General features: G+C 36.4%; 1 pseudogene; it reads right to left on the minus strand.

Moving 5' to 3' along the window:
• Positions 1-9,670: 9,670 nt before the first annotated feature.
• On the minus strand, positions 9,671-11,427 carry LOC149171401 (sister chromatid cohesion protein PDS5 homolog A pseudogene; annotated as a pseudogene).
• Between the last annotated feature and the right edge of the window lie 1,147 nt (positions 11,428-12,574).

Genomic DNA, 12,574 nt, shown 5'->3' on the forward strand with positions numbered 1-12,574 from the left:
GAAACAATCAGGATGTTTTTGGATTAAGTTTGCTCAAGAAGGATTAAAGTGTATGAGATGGATGTAAATTCAACTTTTCTAAATGGAGAGTTAGAAGAAGTCTACAAAAAAACATCCAAAAGGGTTTCTTTTAGCCAAAAATGGAGATTATCTCTGCAAATTAAAGAAATCCCTATATGGTCCCAAGCAAGCACTTAGAGCTTGGTACGCAAAATTGGACCGATATTTACAAGGAGGATTCAAAAGGGGCATTGTAGATATAAATATATACATTAAGTTTGATCAAGACAACTTGACCATCATTGAGGTATACGTGGATGACATCATCTTTGGAAGCAACGATGACTGGTGGAGTCAAAAGTTTTCCAAATATATGCATAATGAGTTTGAGATGTCTCTACTTGTAGAGTTGACCTCCTTCTTGGGACTCCACATATCTCATTGAAATGAAGGATTATTCATTTCTCAAATCAAGTACATCAAGGAAATGATGAGAAGGTGCCGGATGGAAGATTGTTACACTGTAAGCACTCCTATGCTGACCGATTGTAAGTTAAGCAAGGACATTGAATCCAAGGAAGCAAAATAGAGACTCTACAAGTAGATGATTGACAACCTACTATATGTAATAACTTCAAGGCTAGATGTGATGTAGGCACTTGGAAAAGTGGAAATGTTTCAAACAACACCAAAGGAATCCCATGTGTTAGCAATAAAAAGGATCTTCAAATATCTCAAAGGAACAACAAAATTGGGGTTGTGGTATATATGTTAATTTTCTAGTGTTCTATGCTTAACACAATCACTTATTACAATTCTTCTTCAATTAGCAATCAATTTATCCAATAAATTCAATATTGCAGTAACAATAAGCAATTGTAGATATAAAAATAAATCTAATGCACAATATGTTGAATAATGTAACTAGTGTTGGTTTTCATAATTGTACTTGAGTCATGATGTAATGTATTGTCAAAAGAAAAAAGAAAATTATTATAAAAAGATAATTATTTTATGAGCATGGGTTTCATGTTTCTAGGTCAAACTTCCATTGTAGGCTTCTAAGTTTATGTCAAATGTCAAAGTCATAGACCATTCTTGGGCTTTGTATGTCGAGAAATAAAATCATTTTTTATTCTAATCAAGTCATTATTTCCTCCACCATCAATTCAACCTTCCCAAGATCAAGTCGGCTTCAAAAATGACAACTTTGAAGCACTATATACCAAACATTAGACCTACCTTGGAAGTGAAAAGTATGATTTTGTTATGGAATAAAATGTGCAAAAAGAAAGGGGTGCGAAGTCTAAGGAGATAAAAGAGGACAATCAAAGGAATAGGAAATAATTCTTAAGCTAAAAGACGTAAGTCTGCCACAAATGTGAAGGACTATGACTAAGTTGCAGGCCCTGAATGTTCAAAAACTATATCTCAGAAATTGTAGGGTCGAAGTGGAAAGCCAAGCTTCAGGATTGCATAGAAGGTACTTTTGTTGAAGAGCTAATGTTGACTATGAAAATTTGACTACAATTTATTTTGTCACCATGGGAGGTTGACTTGATGGATGGAGTATCTTTGTTTGGTAAAAAGCTCTAGGCTGTCTCAATATGATTTGAATTTACTAATGGAAGAGTTTCACTGGATTTTCCCCTTTATAGGGATTTCGTCCTGGCTAGGTGCCTACATCTGGGGTTCATTTGTCTTTAATAATATTCATGTTTTGATAGCTATTTGATGATCAAGAACATAATGGGAACAAGAAGAATAATAAGTTAATAAGGATGTCACAAGAAATTATCAAAGTGACAGAGAAATCAATTTGAATAAATCCCTAACTAAGTTTCCCTAGATTTCTCAACATGGTATTAGAGCTAAGGTCAAGGTTAAAGGCAACTAGAAGATCATTGATGGTTGGAAAATGAAGTCTCATGTCCATCTCTCACGACCAAGCTACCAAGGAAGAGGACTGAATTAGAATAACTCATTTCTAAACTTGATTAGGCCACATACTTGGGTAATTAGGGCCACAATCCAGTGCTTAAGAATCATAACAAAGTAAGGAGTCGAGTAGCATTTTGAAGGACCGAAAGTACTAGATTACTAACCCAGACAAGGTCAAGATTACTGGAAAGAAGAACGCAGTCCTGTGTAAATTATCGAGTTTGTGATCATATCAGACAAACCTCTAATATTAGAAATCCGAAAAGAGATACGTGCCATACACATTATAAGAAGGTGACCGAATCTATAGATTGGACCAACTAGTGGAACTATTACTTGTTGAATGGACTACAACTATGAAGACATTAAAAGTTACAATGATTAAGATTAAGATTACAGTGATTAAGATTACAATTATGAAGATTACCTTTATGAATACATTAAAAGTTACAATCACCTCAAGGACTACAATTATCACCAAAAGGAACCTGTATACGTTTAAAAGAGGACACAACTAATGAACTAGTGAATGAAATATCTAAGATCATAGAGACTTATATTTACATATGGAGGTCGATATCTATAAGTGACAAAGAAGCCAACAAAAGAATCTTTGTTGTATAAAGCGTTCTAGGCCTATTCTGAGTAGTCTACTATAACAATGCATAATCTATCATTGTAAAAAGGAAGACCTTGTTTAACGAAACTGAGTATCTCTGTCTCAAGGGGAGGAAGTAGTTTACAATAGTAAATTGGTATTAGCTTGTGGAGGAACCTCAAGTAAGCATTGCTTTTATTCTTTTTGTCTCTTACATCTAACACCATGTCTACAATTTGAAAAAAGAGCAATAAGCTCAATGGAAGCATCAAACTAAAATATGTAAGTTTTGAGGTATGTATAATTTGTTCATTGGTTAATAATATGATGCCTTAAGGTTAGTGATGATTGAAAAGTCCTCATTGAAGATTGGTAATGTCTAAGGTTTGTAGACCTTAGATAGTGCATATGAAAGTTTCACACTCATCCACATGTTTTATTTCTCACAAATGTCTTAGGGTGTGTAAATAGTTAGATATTTTTTTTCCCCTGGGAAAAATCATAATTTTCTATTATAAATGGAAAATTACATGTTGTAGATGCCAGTGGCATATGCTATATGAGTGACCGTACTCATCAGATAGTATAGGTCTATACATAAGTACCCTCTAAGGGTATTCCTTTAAAGTCTAGTAAATATATATACAAAATTTCAAAATTGCTTGCAAAAAGTTTCTGATATGTAAAGGATCATATAATCTATGTAATTAGGGCCTATCGACCCTCTGCTGCATCTGATCTATATATCGCCTGTGGTAAAATTGGAAGATCTCTTCCGTCCTCTGTCCCTGAATTAGCCATTCACCCCGAGGTTGATGCACCGCTTCGTTTGAAAGCTGATCCGCAATCTGGTTGCACTCCGTGTAAATGTGAAGACATGCAATCTGTTCAAATTGTGATTTTAAAAACAATACACCAACCAAAATGTTCCTGAGAGAGTCTACATGACAATCAGATGTGCACTTGAACCAATTGATGACAATCTTAGAATCCCCAAAGATCTAAATGTGTTGATAGTGATGATCCAATGCAAAGTATAATAAATGGCAAAGTGTGATGAGCTTGACAAAGTTGTTTGTGCTAGTGTAAATAGTTAGATATATATGTTAATTCTTGAATAATAATAAATGATGTCTAGACTCAAAAGATAATGAAAACTTTAGTTAATTATCATACTATTGTATTTCTATATTCTGGTTGTGCTTGTCAAAAAATATTGCAAGTATATATTAAATTTGGTGACTTGGTAAATCAAGTTGGATCTTTGGGCACTAGTTGACTCATAAGGAAATGATATATAACTTCAACTAAAATCCAACAAGGTTTGTAAAGGAATAATCTCAAGGTATGTATAAAGATTTGAAGTAAATCCTTTCGTGTTAAAAGGTACAGTGATTTTGAAATTTGTTTTATATCACTAACTTTCTCATGTTTAGGTATTTTGAATCATAAAGATTCTTGTTAGGGTGATTGATATCTAGATTGAATCTGCCCTCATCATGCTATCCACCTTTTGTTCTCTTATGATAAATCTTGATCTTTAAGGTTCACTATGAAAACCTTGGCCTTTTGATGTTTAAGGTTTGATGATGTTTTGATGAAACCCTAGCATACTTAGGGTTTGTTTATAAAGTCTAGAATATATAATGAAATTCCATTCCCTTGATGTTTAAGATTTGTTAATATGAAACCCTAACCTTTATGATTTTCTATTGATGTCTAGGTTATATGATGAAATCCTATACATTTAGGGTTTGTTGAAATAGAGTATATGAAATAAACCTTGTAATAGTTAAATTCAAGTCCTAGGAATGAAACCCCAGGTGTTTGCATGTTGAATTCCTAGTCTGATTAACTTTGTTGCATATCTAATTTTGGAATTTGATGTATGTATATAGGGTTTACGATAAAAACCCTATTAAGAGATTGATATCGTGACAAACTGCTAGTAAAGCTTGACATGAAATCTAGAGCATTATATTGAAACCCATGAGGTAAAATGCTATGATTGGATTGCTAACTTGATTTAGTTACTGATATCTAAGGCTTTAAGTCTCAATGATGGAATCTAGGGTCCGTGACAAAATCTTAGCAAAGCCGTTGAAGTCTAGAATATGAAAATATGTAACTCTTGTTAATTATGAACCTAACTAGGATTAGGTTTTGGATATTTAAAGTTTGATTGTTCTATGCTTCCATTGTAATGACCTGATAAGCTTATAAAGTTATATTTGTACCTGGTTGTTGAAGATTTGTAGGTACATAATCTTCAAGATGTTGAAGATGTTCACCTACCTCATAATTGAAGATGACTTAATAATAATGATGAGTATGATGGAAAGAGGGAGCTGTAAGAATGATGATGACATTAAAATGGATAGATGACCTTGTTTCCATAAGAGAGAATGATGTTCTAGAAAGAATGAAGCTTTGAAAGGTTGAAGTACTCCAATTATAATGTGAAAGGAAGAGCATGTATAGTTGAAAGAATAAAGCTATTAATCTCCCGAAGTTAAGAGGAAGATTGAATGAAGGAAAGTGTAAATCCTCCATAGTTGAGAGAGAGAACATGATTTGAATAATATCGATAAGGCAAGAATAAAATCAGAGAATGACTAAAAACAATACAAATGATTATTTGTGACTGATGAAGTTATGAACAAGAAACGAATGTTTTGGGAAGTGCTGAGTTTGGTGCTGCTGAAGAAGTTGAAGAAGGAAGCTTCTGTCAATATGTGTTTGGATAATTTAATAATGACCTAAGCAACATTAGAATGATTGAGGACCCAAAAGGTTTGTGCTAACACACACACACACACATATTTGAAAGTTTGTTATTAATTGGGGTTGTGATTGTATAGGTAGATATCTCCATAAGAAGGTTGAACATCTTAGAAGTGTGCTTGGACAAATGGATATATCTGATTTAGTTGATAGGGAGAGATGAAGCTTCTTGGGGTGACAAAATGCTTGGGAGGACATCTGACCGACTTGTGATGATGTCTAGATCCCAAAGTAGGGAGGGTATTGTTGGTCTTGTGGAGCTCTGACCTAAGAAATGATACTTAAATCCTTGGGTTGGTGTTAGAACTGAATCCTGATGGTACCCATAGTGGTTGACGCTTGGAACACACCTTAGTACCAACTAGTTAGATACCTTGGTCAAGTATCTAATTGGTAGCACTGTGTGTCTCTTCGTAGAAACATATCATTTTGAGTTCATCTTTGTGCCTGTAATTATGGATACCTTCGTAGTTAAGAGAGAGTGTTGAAGAATGTAACTAGTGACGGTCTTCATAATTGTACTTGGGTCATGATGTAATATATTTGTCAAAAGAAAAATGAAAATTATTATAAAAATAAAATTTATTTTATGAGCATGGGTTTCATGCTTCTAGGTCAAGCCTCCATTGTAGTCTTTTAGGTTTGTGTCAAATGTCAAAGTCATAAACCCTTCTTGGGCTTTGTATGTCAATAAATACAATTATTTTTATTGCAATTGAGTTAATTTTTCCTTCACCATCAAGTTGGATTCAAAAAGAACAAGTTCGAAGCACTATATATACCAAGCATTCAACCTACCTTAGAAGAGAAGAAGTATGAATTCTTTCTGCAATAAAAAGTGCAAAAAGAAAGGGGTGTGAAGTCTAAGGAGATAGAAGAGAAGGACAAGCGAAGGAATAAGAAATAAGTCTAGCTAAAAGACAAAATTCTATGCCACAAATGTGAAGGACCATGACTAAGTTGTAGGGGCCGAAGGTTCATAATATATCTCAGAAATTGCAAGGCCGAAGTGGAAAGCTAAGCTTCAGGATTGCATAGAAGATAATTTTGTTGACGAACTAATGTTTACTATGAAAACTTGACTACAATTTGTTTTGTCAACATGGGAGGTTGACTTGATGGAATGAGGAGTATCTTTGTATTGGTCAAATGGTCTAGGTTGTTTCAATTCGATTTGAATATGCTAGTGGAAGAGTTTGACTGGGTTTTCCCCTTCATATGGGTTTATCCCTAACTAAGTGCCTACATATGGTGTCCATTTGTATTTAATGATATTCATGTTTTAATCGCTGTTTGATGATCAAGAACATGATGATAACAACAAGGAGAATAAGTTAATAAGAATGTCACAAGCAACTATCAAAGTTACAGAGAAATCAATTTGAATAAATTCCTAACTGATCTACCCTAGATTTCTCAACCCAATAGAAGACAACCAAGAGTAATAACAAGAGACAAAAGATTTGGTCAAAGACTAGGGACAAAACCCCACAAGGGGGGAAACCCTTTCAAATTCTTCTTTTATTAGATTGTCATCAAATGTTCAACAAAGAGTTACAATGTTCCAATTCATCAACAAAAGAGTCAAAGTCAATGGCTTTGACTATCCAAGAGATCAACCAACCATTATACAAACGATGATTCTCAAAGTCAAATCCGGTCAACATGTCAAATATGGAATTTCTATCAAAGTCAACATCAACCAACAACAATAAATTATGCCCTAACCAGTCCACAAGTCAATGGTTAAACTTCCTCCAAATGAGCTCGGACAACAATGAAAATTTTCAACCTTCCTTGTTGGTCAACAACCAATCAAAAGAGTCCCAAAAATTGCCTCCAAAATTGGTCAAATCAACGTCAACCTTGCTCAAACCCTAGGTGCAGACCTGTAGTCAACGTGGGTCAAATTGCCTAGAAAATTTCATTCTCCTTACCACTGAATTCAGCCTCCAAAACAAAGCCAAAATATTAAATAAAAACAAGTGAAACCAAGTCTAAACTCCCAAAAGTCAACGCTGGTCAAAGATGCAAAACATCAACGCTACCTCTCCCTCCTCTTCACCGATGTGAATTTGTACCTGCAATTTCATGGTTACATGAATCATCCAAGAGAAAAAATGAATGTGTGACGATGATGTCCAAATGAGGTGACATTGAGGCGTATTTATATGAGGTTTGGGAGATTCAATTTTGACTTTAGGCTAACCTGTACTTTTGTGTACTTGTGGGTTTTTCATTAAAAAATATATTTTCTTGGACCAAATTAAATTCTTCCAAGGGATAGGAGGGGTCTTTCTTGATGAGGAAGGTTGTCCAAAGGAGGGAATTTGTCCCCGATCTGCCAAATTAACATATGTGGTGGGCTCCAGTATTGTAGCAATAATGCTACAACTCCCGGGGCTTCCTATCTATAATTTTATCAACCCGGTAGTTCATACAAACTTGGAAGCGACGGTGCTGTATGCACAAGTACTAGCTCTTGTCGCAGCTGTCACTTGGTCAGCTGGCACAAGTCCGCTAGGGCTCAAGCCAACTTCTATATGCTCTCAGAAGAAGCTTTCTAAATGATGGATGAAGGCTATTTCAAAGGAAATTAATCTACTTTGCAAAAATGAACTGAAAGCCAACCAAAACATGGAAACCCTAGTAAACCCTAATATGACTAGCTTAACCTCTATGATGCAATAGTGAGAGTGAAAATGTCTAAAAATGATGCCATTACTTCTAGTGATGTGAAATGCATGAAATTAAACTACTTCCATTGAAAAGAACATTGTTTTTGTATTTTTGCTTAAGTGGTTGGAGTGATTATGATTTTGTTTCTTATTAGGATTTGGCTATGCAGAGGTGGTGAGAAGGGAGAGAAAGCTTGGGAAAGGTCAGGAGGGCTAGGAGAGGTCCCAGGGGATCCCTAGCATCATTCCATAGAAGTCCACAACGTTCAGTGCTCGGCAACCGAGTTTGCAGGCTTCTACAAGATGTCTACATGGGATCCTACAGGAAACTCAGGAATTCTACAGGAAGTCTACTAACTTCTACAGGATGTCCTACTGTGGGAGTTTTGGGTGATGGTGAAGTGATGGAGCGGTATGGGTGGATAGGTAATGTTATCACAAAATCAGGTACTAAGGGCTGTCACTTAGCAAGATCTTATGCAACTATTTCAAACCAGGCTTTAGACTAAGGCTTAGCCTCCTTAGTCAGAGAGGGCTCTCTCACAGATTATGAATATGGATTAATGACAAAGATAGATGGCTAACTCTTTAAACAACACATGAAAAATAAGCTGGTTGGACAAATATTAAGTTAATCTCCATTGGGCTTATGGAGTCTCACACATCTCAGCACATAAAAACACTATCTTTCATGGAAATCAAGGCTCTTTACATCAGATGTTCAAACATACTTCACATAAAACACAGCTTGCAAAGCATACGGGAAGTCAGAGCATAAAACATGAATTCTGAGTGATTATGCTGTAACAAGACTGTAAAATAACACTAAGAGAATAAACCACCATACATTTGAACAATAAGGTGTATTGAGAATCTTGAGAAGAAACAACAGCTGTTTGTATTACTGAAATCTGCTTTTTTACATAAACCAAAATAGACTTGTTCTTTATCAAAATCTCCAACCCCAATTACATCCAAGTCTGATCCATATATAGGAATACACTATTAACCACCTAGAGCGAGCTCGAAGGCTGCTATTAACTACTCCTATCTGCTGTTTAACTATTTCATTAATTACAAAAGTGTTGAACTGTAATTACAAAAGATCCTAATTAATTCAAAACTCAAATCTGTCCTCCTCGTAGCATGATGACTTTCTGATCCTTGACACCTGTATATTTTCTGTTTTGGCCGAGATATGTTGGAGGAGAATACACTGAACAAGCTGGCTTTGGATACTGGTTGCGTAGATGGCTCATTAATTGACCAAGATAAGTGCCCTGTTTTCACGGTCCCTGTCTCCCATCATTCTTCACTACTTAAAGAACATGTTCCCAGCTCTTTAATTCTTCACAAACAACGCATATCACCATACTCTCCAATGAGCTGGAAGCCTTATGAACTGAACAGGTGTACAAACAAACATCTCCAGTAACCTTAACCAGAACCCTAACAATTCGGTCATAAAGTACCTTTACCAAATATTTCACTAAAGACAAAATATTTTCACCTTTTCAAAAAGGCACACTTGTCATTCTCTGAATAGCTAGGATAGCCTCAAGTGGTCTCCCTTATGTTCCTTAGGCGTTTCCTTCAAAAATCTGCTGACCTCATCATTAAATTGTTTGTTTTCATCATAAAACAGCACCTACAGCAGTTTCGTAGTGCGCTACGAAACTACTGTGTAATTCCAAAACACAGCTTCAACCCAAAATCTGACTGTCTTCAAGTAACAAGGAAGAAGAGATGTATGCCAATCATTGGCAATGAAAACAAAACCCTCCCCATAAGGTCCACTAAAGTGTTCACTGCTTGAGAGATTAAGAATCCTTGGAGTTTCAATAGCTGCCTGACATAAGAGGCTAAAACAAAGTTCATTGTCATCTTTCAATTTCTGCCGTAATAACAAATAGCTCTGCATTTCTTGCTGTAACCTTTGCTTCTGTGCCAGTACTACTTCGAAAGCCTTGATTTCAAATTTTCCAAGTTCAGAATACATCATAATCCAATGCTTCACCCTTTCCACAACTGAAAGATCTGATGGGAAGAGTGATTCAGAGAATACCATTTCAATTGCTTGAGGTCTGAAATCTTTGTCATAACAACACATTATGATTTTGCGTGGGATCCATTCAAACTCATAATCAATAAATGAACCATCTGAACACTTCAAACAATAAACTCTATATATATTTGCCAGCCTTTCCAGAGTATACATACGAACAGAAACCATTTTGTCACGAAGGCGATCAGCTACAAACTTAATTGTCTCCATCGGTATAGATTTCAGGGCATAACTGGCAATATCACAAATTTCTGCCACAACTTGCTTACGCACATTTTCATCATAGTCCAACAATCGATCGCTCATTGCAGAAATGATGTCAGCTGCCTCATGCCTAAATGGATTCGATAAAAGACATTCCTTTGCATGTTCAACAACTGATAGTCGAACTTCAACATCCTTATCTGTAAGTCTCTTTAGGAATTCCAGGAAAAGCGGCCGAAACACTTCTGGCAGAGGGTGCCCAGGTATCGCAAAAAGGAGACCAAGTAACTTCACTGACTTCAACCTCACATCTAATTGATCTGTCAGGAGCTCATGTGTCATATTTGGAATAACACCCTGCAGCATCTGGGGTGCACACTGATATATATCATAAATAATCTCATGGTAGGCAGTTTGCAAGTTGTTTTTTTTTTTGAAGTTTCCTCAGCCGCCATGGCTGAAGTGATAAAGTGGATCACATAAGGCTCTAGCTTGATTGCACACTGCTCCAATACAGTCATAGCAAGCCTACGGGCAGTTGGAGAAATATCCTCTTTTCCTCTTCCCAATGAAGCTAATACAACAGCTAATAACTGCTCTGGAATATCTTCACTCTCATCCAACACAAGAGTCATAATAGTTTGCATAGATGTTAACAAATTTTCCAGATGAGCTTCACTGGCAACAGAGAAGAAAATGTGAAACATTTCAAGAATCAGGTCATGACATTCAAGATCCAACATCATAACACAAGACCTAATTTTTGCAACAGTTCCTAAAATGGTTACCCTCCTTCCAAATGAGGGACTATTTATATTATCTAAACCGCGGAAAGTTGTAACAATCAAATGAAAGATATCCCTCAACACATCATCATTGTAAGGAGCCTCTGGTGTTGTGATTCTGGTGATTTCACTAATGTAGGTGGCCATCAGAAGTGCCACATCTCTATCCCGGTGTCTCAAAAGCTCTGGTGTAATTAATGCATTCATTGATGGTCGCATTGTTTTCAATATAATCTGTGAAGGAGAATGATCCACCTCAGACAAAGTTATTGCCAATTTCTTGAGAATTTCAAGAATTGCGTCTTTGGAGTGAGGAAGTTGCTGTAACTTCTTCCCAGCTTCAAGCAATTGTTGCTCCAGCTGGTTTGCCATCTGCTCTAGTGTATCAAACGTGTATTCGCCGCAACATCTACGGCGTGAGATATGAACCCTGAAACTGAGGATGGAGAGTTAAAGTACCCCCACTCTTTTCCCTCGATAAATGAAATGACAGGCCCCTACTATTGCAATAGTCTTTCCAGCTGGGATTTGGAGAGAAATTTCAGAAAATCATTACATCTGGCTGACAAGGGTAACTGAATGTAACATCTTGGAAGTCCATGTTGCCCTGGATTACTGTTAGCTTATTTCCTTCTGAAACATCATGAATGATTGTAGGCTGTTGTTTAATAATCTCCATCAGCTTGTATGCAGCAACTTTCCTCTTGCCAAATGCACCAATATTGGAGAATGATCGCCCTAAACTCATGCCACCGACTATAGCAGAGAAAATGGCAGTGAACGCTTTACCTCCATCTGTCCTTCTTATGATATCAAACAAATCCCAAATTTCGTAGCGCAACCAGTGCAAAATATGAATTATGCGCTACGAAATCACTTGAAGCATATTGCGCTGCAAAACTGCTAAAGGATTTATGCGCTGCGAAAACACCTTGTCCTTAAGCTAGGCTAAAAATTTTTGGCAACAGAATTTTCAGTGATAACAGGTAAGATGGAGATGGAGCTTGTGATGGCTCAGGGGCAGAGAAATAAGAGGGAGAAAGAGTGCACGAAGTTGGTTGGTGGATAGAAGGATGGAAGCAACGAAAGGTCAAGAAAATGGAGCTACGTGGGCAATGGAAGAGTTGGAAGGTAAACGAGCTGAACAAAGGTCGAGTAAGTGGCTTTAGGCGTGGTTAAGAAGAAGAAGAACACGATAGAATGATGCTATGTAGTGTAAAAGAAACAAATCCTCTATATCTTGCACAAAACCGAGAATTCCATCAACCTATTCTAACCGTGTTATTAAACCAATGAACAACAATGTAAAGTGTGGAGAAAAATCGTGCATGAGGTTGGAATGAAGCAGTAGGCTCAAGAGCAAAATGCATGGATGGATCTACAATTGCAATGAATGTGTGGCAGCTTGCATGAAAGCATAAGACTGCGTTTTTGGTGGTTGGTACAACCCACACCCCCAATCTCTAAACAGAGATGGCAGTGAGTGCACTATCAACCTTTTTTGGAGCTCTAATGAATT

The sequence above is a fragment of the Pinus tabuliformis genome, chromosome 4_2, assembly GCF_031772625.1.
Source record: "Pinus tabuliformis cultivar Carrire ecotype Pingquan chromosome 4_2, CPIR1, whole genome shotgun sequence".
Lineage (NCBI taxonomy): Eukaryota > Viridiplantae > Streptophyta > Pinopsida > Pinales > Pinaceae > Pinus > Pinus tabuliformis.